This window comes from Erpetoichthys calabaricus, chromosome 2 (assembly GCF_900747795.2).
Source record: "Erpetoichthys calabaricus chromosome 2, fErpCal1.3, whole genome shotgun sequence".
Taxonomy (NCBI): Eukaryota; Metazoa; Chordata; class Cladistia; order Polypteriformes; family Polypteridae; genus Erpetoichthys; species Erpetoichthys calabaricus.
Genome location: NC_041395.2, coordinates 160,530,191 through 160,545,220, shown reverse-complemented (window position 1 = coordinate 160,545,220; position 15,030 = coordinate 160,530,191). Strand labels below are relative to the sequence as shown.

The 15,030-nt window shown below is 37.8% G+C and overlaps 1 protein-coding gene across 3 annotated transcripts in view; it reads right to left on the bottom strand.

Moving 5' to 3' along the window:
* stag1a (stromal antigen 1a) overlaps positions 1-15,030 on the bottom strand; it is a 291,842-nt gene that overhangs the window by 141,196 nt on the left and 135,616 nt on the right. Inside the window, exon 2 of one of the 3 annotated variants that reach the window (XM_051923034.1) lies at positions 11,726-11,831. The exons of 1 other annotated variant lie outside the window; for it this stretch is intronic. The gene's annotated coding sequence lies outside the window, so the exon portion shown is untranslated. The remainder of the gene's footprint in view (positions 1-11,725; positions 11,832-15,030) is intronic. One more of the 3 variants, XM_051923035.1, reaches the window with a different exon arrangement.

The following is a 15,030-nucleotide window of genomic DNA, read 5'->3' as shown; positions in this document are numbered from 1 at the left end:
TTAAAGTGGAAACCTACAACAAAAGATGAGATATAAGGGCTTTGTGACATTATCATACTTTGCAGGTCTTGCTTGTGAAATCACATAGTATGCAGGCTCATACAACATGCAAGACAGTAACATTTGTCAAAAATACATATTTTTTGCTGATCTGATGTGTTAAACCATTGCTTTGTGTTCTTTTTAAAAATAGTGAGTTTTTGGAAAAATATTCTGCCAAAAAATACTTGGATAACCTAGAAATTATCAAGTTATTTCTTCACAATCATGATATATATTAATTTGACACATGAAGCTGCATTCTAAAATGAAGCATATTTTATTAATTTTAAAAACACCAAGCCCACTCTTACCTTTTACAGTTGAGTTAAAGGGTATGAGGAGTCTCATTAATAAGAAAAGACTTATCGAAAAATGTTAACATTTTTGGCTTGAAAAATGGAAGTAATTTATATTGAATATTGATCCATGTCTTATACACATTGTAAAACACTATATCCATGTTGTTTTAAGAAAGCAAACAGCAAACCATTGTTGTGACATTCAGCCATTTTAAAAGGAGACTGACACTTTACTTCACCAGTGCTAGTACTGTTATTATTATTGAGTGCTAATGCTCATATGTGAATTGTCGTCTCAGTTCTGTTGATAACTAGACAATATTAAATGTAAAATGTCACACTTACAATTGCTTATATTCTTTCATTATACAGAAACAAATTTTGCTATTCATAAAGATCCAGTATTTCCTGTTGCCACCAAAATGATAAAGCACACATGTATTTCATTGGCAGAGAATATTCTAATGACCCAGCAGGTATGAGAGATGGAAGAATGGAATTAGCCTCTTTACACCAACTGCTGGTGTGGTGGTTCTACAAAGGACTTTTTGGTTTCTTCCGCAGCTGCTTCAACCATGCCATGTATTTACAGATTGAGTAAACTTAATAACACTCATATTAATCAATCAAACACATTGTACAATGCAATGTATTCCATTTACTTCAGACTCAACTTTTTTCAAAGTATAATAAAATAAGAATTTTATTAGGTTTTTTTCACTACACTGTCAACTTGGTGTGAATCTCGCTGTGTAGGCTATGAAAGATAACAATACAGAACGTAATGGGTGAAAAGCTGGCACAGTTTAAGAAAAATGACAGATTCCTTTCCCATTACCACAGATTCACTTTTCAGCTATTAAAAAAAGCACTCATGGTGTAATTGCTCCTAGTTCCTAATTTCCTTGCTGAGGACCATAGAATTGGCTCCCCAAGAACAAGGAATTTCTACCAAGTGTCAGTCAGATGCTCACAATGATTAAGGTCCTGCCATTTATACACACAGCTCACTGCTACTACCAATTTGGCAAAGCACAAAGACAAACAGACTTGATTATCGAGAGGAAGAAAAAATCATGAAGTTTCCATAGATGAATACGTAGAAGGATCGGTACCAAGCCTCATGGGGCAAGAGTGGAGGTCCAGCACATCATTTCAACCCTGTTTCCCTCCACTGGTAATGCGTCCAAGCAAGTATCCTGCCTGGACATAACCCCATATTTCCCAGAGGGTCTATGCTTTTCAGAAAAGTAACCCTGCAGATAATAAGGAATGACTGTAATCATATGATATGACCACTCATCAGTCTGTTATTACAAGCAATGACAGTGCATAACCACTGTAGAAACAGAACTGCAGAAGCAAAAGTAGGGTTACAAGCTGAATACGACACCAGTGACTTCTTGGGATTTTCATAACTTTACCCATGAAGGAGGCGGTCAGCAGCAAGAAGTAAATTTCAAGAATCTGTGATAAAATAATAATTTATTTCCATTTGTTATCATAAGGATGCCTCATGAACATGAAAGGCATGTTTGCTTAAATCAAAAATGTTGCTTTATCAAAGTGGACATATTTAAGTTTTAAGGCTTATTTATTTGCTTGTGAACTCTGGTACAATAAAGCTGCAAGAACAGACAAGGTACTATTATTATTAGAAAAAGGTGTCCTAAAGTGAATCCTTTGAGTGGCAAATTAATATTTACAATGATAGTGAAAAAATAACTCATAGAAAATTTCAAACTTATCCTATACTTAACTAGCTCAGGGTTTTTGCTAACTATTTAAACAGCATTTATCTACATACCTAAGCATATTGTTACTACCCATCAAGTGCTTCTTAGTTTAGACTATTTTTAAAGACAGCAGTGGAAGTCTATGCACAGTGGGTTATTTTTTTTATTTTTTTTTTTTGATTTTGTGTGCAGATAAGAATGTTATCCATAGTCACACCTCCATCCTTTTTTCAATTCAAACAAAACTGGACTGTGGTGATTTATCAATCATCTCACCAATGCAATCTTGCTCTACTGAAAATTCTCTTTCAAATGGGAGGCAAAAAACACAATTAACATTAGTGCTACTGAAAATACTGTAGATAACAAATCACAACCTAACATTGACAATTAAGCAAAAACCAATTATACGTTAAGTGGGTTTGCATTGATGCAAAGCACTGAAAAAAAAAAGTAGGGACAATCTCTGGTAATAATATATTGCAGGGTCCACTAACTGACGTACAAATGTTTGGGATATGGGAGAATATTTCGATTGGTATCGGAGGGAGGGGGGCAATATGGGTAACATATGAAGACACAAAATGAACTGCTAAACCCACACAAACAATGACCAAAAAAAAAGAGAATCTGAACCTAGGACACTTGATCCCTAAGACCGCCACAGTATCTACTATAACACTGTGCCTCCCCAATAACATTTCAATATTCTTAAACAGCTTCCTTACACCAGGATTATTATACATATTATAATGTTTAAAGTAAAATGAAATACAAACTAAGAGAACATTGCCAGGCCATAACTGACACAATTAACTTAAGACATTAAAAAGAAAAAGTGTACAACAAATACCTTTTTAAATATTACACTAATAATAATGACACTAAGTTGTATACAGTATTACATTATACATTTCTGCATTATAACTAAAAGGCAATTGAGAGAAAAATAAATCTTGAATGGGTTTCCTAGCTGATAGCTCTCGCATATTATCCTTCTATTGTCAGCCAATAACATCAGTCAAGCAGATTGTGACCTACAAGGAGGTTACCATGGCAATGCCTGCCTTCTGGAATACATGTCATGCATGTTAAGTGCCTTCTACACATACACACACACAGCAAGCTTGAGAACATACCACTAGCCTAATTTAACAAAAATATTTAAGAAAAGCAATCACCATAAACCGTTAAGAGTTAAAATACTGTCTTAAATTATATAAACAGAAAAGGCCTTTTCACATTCACTAATCTTAGTATTAAATACACACAGCAACAATATCAGCACCAACCTCCTGCTGGCTAAAATGGTACAGTCCAGTATTTACTCTAGAATTAAGCTCTTGATTGATGATAAAAATAGCTGCAAGCTATGTCTAGCTTTATCAAGCACTAAAAGGTAAATCTGGCAATATACAACCAACAACCACAAAGAGAGAATACTAAATCAAAATGAGGATATAAAAATAATCTGAACATAAAGCAGATTTGCTGCATTATTCACATCTATTCTCCATCTTGCTATCAGTAAAATAAAGCTGACTTATAGAGATGTTTCAAAACCTCTCATTGCTTATGCCAAATCAAAAGCAAATTGTACAGAAAGCTGCTAATGAACTTCTACATGTTTACTTGAAATCTGAAATCAGTTAATAAACTAGTACTGGTGTACAGGAAGAGGAAATCACTAGCTTTTTGTAAGAAAAATTATGAACTGAATAATCGTACACTGAAGTAATCTTTTCTTCCTAAATGATAAGCATCTTTCCATCCATATTCTTACCCACTTATTCAATTGACCTTAAAATAAAAATCTACATTTCACACAGCAAAAAAGGATTCGAAACTTTCAGAATATATTGTGAAGAATCAGTGTACTCTTTCTATGAAGTAGTAAGTAAATAAGGCAAAACAAACAAAAAAAAAAAAAGTGACTCGACATTAAACATCTACCATAAGAGCAAGTTTTAAACTGATCTGATCTTTTATTACCATCAGTCATTGATTCAAGAATACAACTCCCAAATCTCCAGTAAAGTATTTAAAATACAGACCATGTTAACTATATCACCTATTAAACCATCCATTAAACCACACATTAATTTTTCAAATCCAAAGACAGCTTACGCAAGGTTACAACTATAAAAGAAGTAAATTTAGTGAGGATAAGAAGCAGAAATGTCCAAGTGTCAAATCATGAGTGAAATAAGTCTAAAGAGATGTATGTATATTCATTTAGAGGATCTCTTATGGACTCCTAAGACCTGATCAGGATAGCTTGGAAAAACTGCAGGTTTTCAAGAGATGACACCTGAGCACTACTAAGAGAAACAGATTTTTCCAGAATTGGAAAGGAAAGGATAAAGGTATTCATAATTGTAAGGAACCAGTAGTGAACTATTATAAACATTCATTTGCATGAACTGGTCCTTCCTGTGTAAGGTCGTGGAATTTTTGGGAACCATATGTCATTCTAACAACATTATTTCTTTCTCTGAAACAAATTGAGAGTTTCATTTGCCATAAGTATTGGATTGTTATCCTCCTGTAAGGTCCACCCACACATCATCCTGGTTGATGGCAGCAGATTAATTTCAAGAATATCTTGGAACATGGCCCCATTCATTGCTCCTTCAATTACATGAAGTCTACCAGTACCATGAGATGAATAACAGCCCCACACCATGATGCTTCCACCATCAAGCTTCGCTGTTAGTATAGTTTTTTTGGGTGATGTTGTGCAGTGCCATTTCTGCTCCAAACATGTTGTGCAGTATGACAGCTTTGGTCCAAATGTTGCGTAGCAAACTTTAAACGAGCTTCAACGTGCCAATTTTTCAGTAATTGAGTCTTGTGGAGTGCATATTGATTTCCCTGTAACAAGTTTTTCATGGAGTTCTTTCTGAGTGATCCTTGGCTCTTAGGCTACTCTTCTGACTATCCTTCAGACTACCTGGTCAAAACTCTTGCGAGGAGCTCCTATGTATGGCCGATTGATGATGATAATGTTCCTTCCAGATGTGGATAATGGCTCTAATGGTGCTTACTGGAAGATTCAGAATGATCAGTTCCATTGATATGGTTTGCAACAATCAGGTTGTGAAGGTTCTTGGGAGTGCTCTTTGCTTTTGCACATCATGAGATGTTTCTTGTGTGACACCTTGGTAGCAAAACTACTTTTTCTAGACCATTAATATGTACTAACCCCAGCTGATATCAATGTGCATACATAGGAGGTAGAATTACCTTCTAACTACTTACAGATTTCAGCTGGTTCCTTGCCTTGGAATACTGCTTTTTCTTAGTGTTTTCAAAGGTTTTTCCCTGTGTCATTCCACTTTATTACACATACCTTTATTTATGGGCATTAATGCTATGACTTTTTTATATTTGTGAATTTCTTGAGTTAATACCAATGTCTGTTGAGAATTTTATGTGAATAACCTCATTGGAAATATATTTACTGAAAACAAAAATGGTATGTTCAATACTTTTTTCCCTCACTGTATCTGTTTTCTCCATTGCCTCATTCGTAGCCAGCTTTGGGTTACTGACCTCTCTCTCCTTCCAATGGCTGCATTCCATCAATTTTTTAAACATTCTTCCATCTATATTCAAAACCACTTATGCAGTTCAAGGCAAATGGTAAAACCCAACCTTTGCTATGGAACCAGTGCACTGCTGGAAAAGCTCATGTACTTGCAAATAACACACTCATATGAAGCCAATAAAATAAAAAATAAATAATAATTTGGATGTAAACAGAAAAAAAAACATGCTGTGATGTTGAATAAGGTGAGTACAATTCATACTTAAAAAGGGGAGAGAGAGACAGAAATAATGCTGTTTATATCAAATTATACTTTGTCTTTTTTTCCCTGAAAGTATTCTAGCTAGAAGAAATTACAAAAGCATCTAGGTATAAAATTAAATCTATATGTAGTGTTGTGGCAAAAACATGCTGCTCAAAGAAGGTACATGGAGTCACAGGAAGGCAGCAAAATCAAGCTTTATTGTGTGTTGCATACACTCACTCAAATCAAGTGAGATGAGAATTAGCAAATTCAGCGTGCTTGCATTTATTACAATTCTTATCACTTATGCAAAATAAACTCTCCTCCTTCTAGTTCTTCCCATCATTACCTAATGGCCAAAACCTCCATTACCTAATGTCCATCACTTGACCAAACCTGCCATCATTACTTCATACCCTGTGCAGGTGTTTGAAACATTCATTGATCAAATACACAACTCAAGTCGAAACCAAAAAGATCCACATGAGACACTGCACTGCTCAAATGAAAGTTACCCAACATCCAAGCATCTCTCAAGGCCAAAGTCTTGAGCAGCTGCATTTCTAAAACAATGCTCTGCCAAACCCTCTTTAAGTACACAGTGTCCTTGAGTAAAGTCTTTAAGCCTAGTAACAAGACACTAGTGGTTTGCAGCTGAAAAGAGAAAATCAATAAAATATGCAGCCAAGGGCTTCCCATTACTCAACCCTTACTGTACTAGCGTGCATTAGGATATAATCCCCACCTTCATACATGCCCATGATTCCCTCTGAATACATGCAAATCATCAACCCCAAGAATACTCTTTTCTACAGTAGAAGATATGTAAAACCAAGTACCTGAATTACACATAGAAAAGATATTGTATAAGATTATCTACATTAGCCCAAAAGCTGCTACACAAAGAAAAGAGAATGGCAAAAGCAACATATACCTGTCGTTAATAGCAACAGAGAAGAGGCCTGACTGGGGCTCTATAACAAGGTAAAGAATTTGCACTGAAGTAAAGTTAGTACCACTAAAACATAGTATGTATAAACAAGAGAATACAGATGGTAACACTGCTGCAGCTAAACTTATAAATGATACATTAGAAAGAGATTCTCTAAAACACACATAACAAATGATACATACAAGACACCTTCACTTATAGGTCAAATCCTGTTATAGTGAATACTTAAGTAATTAAATTTTCAGAACAACAAATACTTTTTGTTGGCCCAAGCAAACATTCATACATCATCATGTTAAACAAATTTCGTTTTAATGAAATGTAAATTTCACCATAACAAACATTTTTTTGTCCAAAAATGGCCACCGAAGAGGATAACGAGATGTAAAAAATACTTAAAGCCACTCGTACACTTTCCATGTCAAGTCTCAAAAACTCATGGGAACCCTGAAACTAGCTGTCTCAAAGAAAGAGAGTCTGTTGCAAAATGTCCGGTCTCTGGCTGACTAGGAGTGACATCATAGACATTGCTGAATTCTGAGTCAGTGCTCCACCTAGCATCCACGTAGGAAGTTGTGTCATGTGCGTCTCGTTTTCATTCTGTAGCCATACCTGTATTTCTATTTTAAAAAGTTACATGTAACGTCTCATTCTCAAAATATTTTTTTGCAGTTTAAGAAGTGTTGTTTTACAGATATTGTCAAGTTTGGGTCATAGAGTTGCATGAGAGATAGGAAGATGATTCCAAGTTTTCAAGGAAAATACAGGTACTTTATTATTGTATTGAGAAGGCATGTACAGCCTCAAGACTTCATTTTAAATAGGAGTTGTTGCTTTACCATTCAAACACATAAAATACAGTAGGAGGCACAACATGTCCAAGCATCCTGCTTTACCTCCCATCTTCAGATTAGATTAGATGAATAAGCCCGTGATTCGCTAGCGAATCGGAAATCCAAGAATGGCAATCAGTTTCTGTTCCGTCCGATATCTGGATGGATGACATATCATGGAGGGTGGGTGCGTCTGGGGAAATGTCATTTAACTACATAAGCATATCTGTAGTAAAGTGGTCTCGTTTTGTGCAGACGTGATTCCGTTGCCTGTGCTGACACCGACTGCTGGCAGAGTTCTGCACAGCAAGTTCAGTTTACAGGTTGTGGTGTTCGTGTGCCAGCCACTGAGTGTGGGAAGCCGTTGGGTTCGAGTCTGTGACCGTTATTTGATCTATATTACTGGCACAGTGGATTAGAGCAAGTGCAGCTCACAGGTTGTGTTGTTTGGGCGCTACGTACTGACTCTGGGAAGCCGCCGCGTTTTGGGAAGCCGCTGCGTTTGATCCTGGGGCGGGCGCCACGGCGCATCACGGTGTGTTATTTGGGCGCCACCTACTGACTCCGGGAAGCCGCCGCGGTTTGGGAAGTCGCTGCATTTGAATCTGGGGCGGGCGCCACAGCGTTGTGGGACGCCGCTGCGTTTGACTTTGGACTCTGGGGCGGGCGCCAAAGTGAATGACCATCATGTGATCTACATTACTGGCACAGTGGATTAGAGCAAGTCTAGTTTACAGGCGGCGGGCTCGTTGCAGTGCGGCAGTGCGCGTGAGTCTGTTGCCTTCGCTGACACCGACTGCTTGAACAGGTTGTGTTGTTTGGGGGCCACTTACTGACTCTGGGAAGCCGCTGCGTCTGACTGTGGGGCGAGCGCCACAGCACAATATGCGCCTCGGTGGGAAGCCGCTGCATGAAGACATATCATGGAAGGTATATGCGGTGGTGTGGGCGGTCGCGTCCGGGCAGCTGTACAACACGGCGTGCACGCTTTACCTCAGTTGTAGTTCACAGGTCGTAGTCTCGTTTCTGTGTTTTGTTTGGTTTGAGCCGTGACTCCTTTTGCAAGCGCGTTGTAGGCGCGCGCGTTGTCACAGCATGGACCTGTGGAGCTTCCGTCCGTACTATAATACAACCTTCGAATCCTCTCGTTTCTTGTTTTGCTCTGTGGCGGGCGGCAGTGCACATGCGCCTCGATGTGCCCAGCGCCCTCGCGTCCGGGCAGCTGTACAACCCGGCGTGCACGCTTTACCCCAGTTGTAGTGCACAGGTCGTAGTCTTGTTTCTGCGTTTTGTTTGGTTTGAGCTGTGACTCCTTTCGCAAGCACGTTGTAGGCGCGCACGTTGTCACAGTTGGTGTGAGCCGTGACTCCTTTCGCAAGCGCGTTGTAGGTGCGCACGTTGTCACAGCATGGACCTGTGGGGCTTCCGTCCATACTGTAATACAACCTTCGAATCCTCTCGTTTTGTTGTTTGCTCTGTGGCGGGCGGCAGTGCGCGTGCGCCTTGATGTGCCCAGCGCCCTGCGTCCATATCCGGTTTACAACCTTCGGTTAGTAAGATGGATTAGAGCACCAGCAGCTTCAAATTATTGCTGTGGCAGATGAGGTCTGGAAAAGAGATATCGGAAGAGTGCAAGAGCGAGCAGGTCAAAGCCCAGTTTTAAATGCTCTATACACTGAGCAATAGTACATTATGTGGTAAGCTAGATCCTGCAGACGATAAACAAATAACTTTGCCCTTGGTTTACTGTTTAGCAGATGCAGCAGAGATGCCGTTATACACGGCAAATCGCTAGCGACCCTAGTCACAATAGTAGATTTACTTTCCATATATTCATTATAATAAAATTTCCGTTATAACAAAATATTATTATGCTCCCATGACTTTCGATACAACGGGTTTACATCTGTATCTGATATTCAACAAATTATAGCTATTTTACAAAAAAAAAAAATAATGGAGAAAGGGTAGGAATTATAGCTATACATGAACTGTGCAATAAACAATTGTGCCAAAAAACATAGTAGCAGACGAAACATTTAGTAAACTCTGAAAAAGGCATATGGTACAGTACAACGAAACGATGAAAACATGTGGGACTTATATGCTAGCAATCAATCATCATCTTCTTCTTTTGGCTGGTCCTGTTAGGAGTTGCCAAAGTGGATAATCTATTTCGGTATCTTCCTGTCCTGTGTATCTTGCTCCATTACACCTGCAACCTTCATGCCCTCTCTCAACACATCCATAAACCTTCTCTTAGGCCTTTCACTTTTCCTCTTACCTGGCTGCACCATCCTTAACATCCTTCTACCAATATAACCAGCATTTAACCTCTGTACATGTCCAAACCAATGCAACCTCACCTCTCTGACTTTGTCTCCCTACCTCAGTTAATCCTCTAATGTACTCATTTTTAATCCTGTCCACCCTTGTCTCACCCAATGCAAATCTTAACATCTTTAACTCTGCCACGCTCCAGTTCTGTCTCCTGTTTTTTTTCAGTGCCAGTCTCCAACCCATATAACATAGCTTGTCTCACTACCATCTTGCAGACCCTTCCCTTTCACTCATGCTGGTACAAGCCTATCACAAATCACTCCTGACACTCTTCTCCAACAACTCCTCTGTGCCTGCACTCTCTTCTTCACCTTTTTTCCCATACTCCCCATTACTCTGTACTGTTGATCGCAAATATTTAACCTCGCACACCTTTGCCAACTCTACTCCCTGCACCCTGACCATTCCTCTGACCTTCCTCTTATTCACACATATGTATTCTGTCTTGTTCCTACTGACTTTCTTTCATCTCATGTCTAAAGCATATCTCCACCTTTCCAGGGTCTCCTCAACCTGCTCCCTACTCTTGTTACAGATCACAATATCTTCCGCAAACATCAGAGTCCATGGGGACTCCTGTCTAATCTAGCCAGTCAACCTGTCCTTCACCACTGCAAACAACAGAGGGCTCAGAGCCGATCCCTGATGTAATCCCACCTCTACCTTCAATGCATCTGTCACTCCTACCGCAGACTTCACCACTGTCACACTTCCCTCGTACATATCCTGTACCACTCTTACATACTTCTCTACCACTTCCGACTTCCTCAAACAGTACCACAACTCCTCTCTAGGCACTCTTTGTGGGCTTAGAGAAAGCATATGACAGACACAATGCAACTCCTCCTGGCATTCTCTATACTTCTCCATCAACACCCTTAGAGCAAAGATCATCATATATTTCCTGGCATGAAACCAGACTATTGCTCACTAATTATCACCTCCCTTCTTAGCCTAGCTTCCACTACTCTTTCCCATAACTTCATGCTGTAGCTCATCAATTTTATCCCTCTGTAGTTACTACAATTCTGCACATCTCCCTTATTCTTAAAAATCGGTACCAGTACACTTCATTTGCACACCTCAGGCATCCTCACACTTCCAAGATTGCATTAAACAATCTGGTTAAAAACTCCACTACCATTTTTCTCCTAAACACCTCCATGCTTCCACAGGTATATCATTTAGAACAATGGCCTTTCCATTCTTCATCCTCTTCATTTCTGTCCTTATTTCCTCCTTGCTAATCCATTATACTTCCTGATTCGCTATTTCTCCATCATCCAGCCTTCTCTCTCTTTCATTCATCAGCCTCTCAAAGTACTCTTTCCATCTGCTCAACATACTCCCTTATCTGCTCAACATGCTCTCCTCGCTTGTGATTACATTTCCATCTTTATCCTTTATCATTCTAGCCTGCTGTATGTCTTTCTCGGCTCAGTCTTTCTGTCTAGCCAGTTTGTACAGGTCCTTTTCTCCCTCCTTAGTGTCCAACCTCTCATACAACTCATCATAAGCCTTTTCTTTAGCCTTCACCACCTCTATCTTTACCTTACCCATTATCTCCATGTACCCGTCTATTTCCTGCTTCTCTCTGACTATCCCACTTCTTCAACAATGTTCCTCTGTTCAGATGTCACGCCAAGCACGCTTCTAGTTGTCAGCCTTACTACTTCTGCTGTAGTGGCCCAACTGGTAACTCTTCACTGCCACCCAGTGCCTGTCTTACCTCCTCCCTGAATTCAACCTTACAGTCTTCCTTTTTCAACTTCCACCATCTGATCCTTGGCTCTGTCCTCACTCTCCTCCTCATCTTGATATCCAACGTCTTCCTACTTCACAAAAAAGCAAAGTTGTTTTTGATCAATAAGCTGTATAATAGTATAAGTTTGCCATGGAAGGAAATTACTGTTTCAAGAAGGATTTAAAAAACAAATAACGACATATGACAGATCATTAAAGTTAAAAATTGCTATCCCCAAACAAGTCACTGAAATGAGAGCTAATGCCACTCACTTTTGCATGATCATTGTACTATGGTCGAGTAGAATACCAGTTATATATTATACAAACAATTGGCCACTTCCACCGAAAAAATCAGCTGCAAGCATATGCGTTCTGTCATACTGCACCAATGATAAACAGATTAAAGTTATTGCTTAAGGTATCAAAATACATCCTCAACTAAGAAAATAAGAAACCTGAGAACTTTGCATGACAAACAGTGAAAGCAATACCGATATAAAACTACAAGTCTTAAAAAGAAGCATACAAAAGAAATTATTCAAATGCAGACATCACCTTGTTGTTCACATTTATATTTGTCTGCTCAGCAGATGCTTTTATCCAAAGTGACTTACAAAAAAGGTCAACATAATTAACGTGTCTGGGGATTCTTTGGGAACACCACATACATATTTTGGCAACAGAATTAATTTTTATTTTTTTATTTTTTTTAAACCAAGAAGGCAACATGAACATCCTCAGCTGTAAGATAGATAGGACCTTATTTATCTGACCCCAGGGGAAACTTTGGCCTTTTACAAAATCTCAATACAGTATATCAATTGATACCAGAATGATTAAAAGTAAGAAAATTAAAAAGAAAGAAACCTACTGACTTGACAGTTACAGCAGGGCATTATACAAGTGTATTGCATTTGGTATAAAGGAGCCCCTGTAGCTTTTCTTGACACACTTCTAATGAATAATTTATCAGGTGAAAGTAATCAGTACTGGTGTGTCAGAGAGAGGATTTGCAGCATTCTTTGTATTGGCAAATAGTTTTGTTTTAATCCTGTCATTTGTTACTAACTCCAGTGTGTCCCATAACTGGTCATGCTCTTTTAATTAGCTTGTTGATTCAGTGGGCCTCTCTTGAATTGATGTTGCCAACCTAGTACACCATAGCATAGAAAATTGCACTGACCATCACAAAATTGTAAAAGATGTGAAGGATGTCATTATCAACATTAAAAAAATGCAGTCTCCTAAGAAAAAAGAACCTGCTCTACTCTTTGTTATACAGGTCCTCTGTGTTTCGAGACCAGTCCATCCTATCATTGAGGTGGAATCCCAAGTATTTTTTATGAGTCCACCATCTCTACATGAATAGCAACCAGACAAAGGCACATTGGTGTGCCGAAAGTCAATAACCAGCCCCTTGGTTTTGTTGTAGTTAAGCTGTAGACAATTCTATCTTTACAAAGAAAGTTCTCCACCTGACTCCTATACACTGCCTCATCCTCCCAATAAACCCCATAACTGCAGAATAATCTGAGAATTTCTACAAGAAACATGACCTGGTGATACATTTATAGTCTGAGGAGTACATAGTACACCACACTTCTTTGCAGTAGTTCAATGTCACTCCCCTCTGTATCAGAAACACAAAGTACAGTGTGCCCAACAGATAGTCCATTATCTAGAACACCATAGGCTCTTCCACCTGCACATCTCTGAGCTTACCCCTTAACAGGAATGTTTAGATGGTACTGAAGAGTGTGCTATGTTAAAATAAAATATCTTCACTTATGATTTTAATGCTAAGATTAATGTTTTTATTCCACCTTGGGACAGTTAATGTGTCAATGAAAAATTTGTCAACTCTGACTTAGACAACCTACTAGTCCATAGCTATGGGAAACTATTTAAGCTAAAATTAAATCCAATCCAATCTGTAAAATATATTAATTTAGGCACAAATTTTGTGACATAAAGAGAAATCAATTAAATGATTCAGTGCTTTTTAATAGGCCACTTTAAAATGTAATAGAAAGGCATATTATTTTTTAATTCATGTCCATTCCAATGGAACCTACTGAATGTGCCCTAAAGGAATACTCCACTCAAAAATATTTTTTTTGTTGTTGCCTCAAGTGGTTTGTAATGACGGCCAAGAAAAATATTTAACCTCATTTTAATGGAGAACAGAGATAACATTTCTGATAAAATTGGAGCCTACTATGGTGACAAAAGGTCGCCAACAGCAAATAATTTTAAAAATGTTCGTGAGTTTTTTTCATGTTACTCATGATGCCTAATCCACACAATTATATGCTTACAACATGTAAAAGACATACATTTTTTTGTAAAAATACCACTCAATACCATTTGTCCATTGAACTAGACTCTTTAGTTTACCATTATAACCATTAGAGGTTTATCAAATAAATTTACCTAATAATAATTTAAGCTGTGCTTATGAACTCTTACACTTTTTTTTATATGCATTGTGCAAGTCTGTATGTATTTGATTTTTTGACTGCTTTTGAAATACTTTATTAATGGCACAGGGGAAACTGCCTTTTTGCAGTTTACCATCTTTGCCATCTAGTCTTTATTTTTACTTTGTCACTGTAATCTTTATTTTACTTGTTGTCAAACACACAGAGCTACACATTTTGCATCAACAAGTTATATATACACTGTATCTATGCTGTTATTAAATTGCATAATTATTTATCTGAGCTTGTCAAAACAAGAAGAAAGTACCACTCAAATATGTGCAAATACTGAAGCATCATTTTAGGTAAATATGCAAAGGCCCAAGTTCTTTAATACAACCGAAAAGAAAGAGCTTTATCTGAAAGAGTTAGAATGCTTAAGTAACCGTGTCAAAGATGGCCAAGGTTCTGCTGTAATACTTGTAATTCCTAACAGTTTCCTATTAAACCTAAAACAGATTTACTTAAACTGTTCATTTTTAACATTCATTTTCTTCAAAATGTAGTACACTAATGGTATGGAACAATATGCCTTTGAAATATAAATAAAAGAGCCGCAAACAACCAAGGTCAACACACATAAGCTACAAGAAAAATAAATCACACCGAGACATTTAGAAGTAGTCTTTTTAAAAGAAAAATATAAACAAGTAAATGATTGATAGAAATTAATTAAAATATAAAAATAATTCAAATTGCAGCAATTAATTCTATCAGTGATTAAAACAATTATATAAGTTTTATTGAAAACTTTGAATTACCCATTAGCACATTACATGTAAAAACATCATATTAAGAAAACAACTTA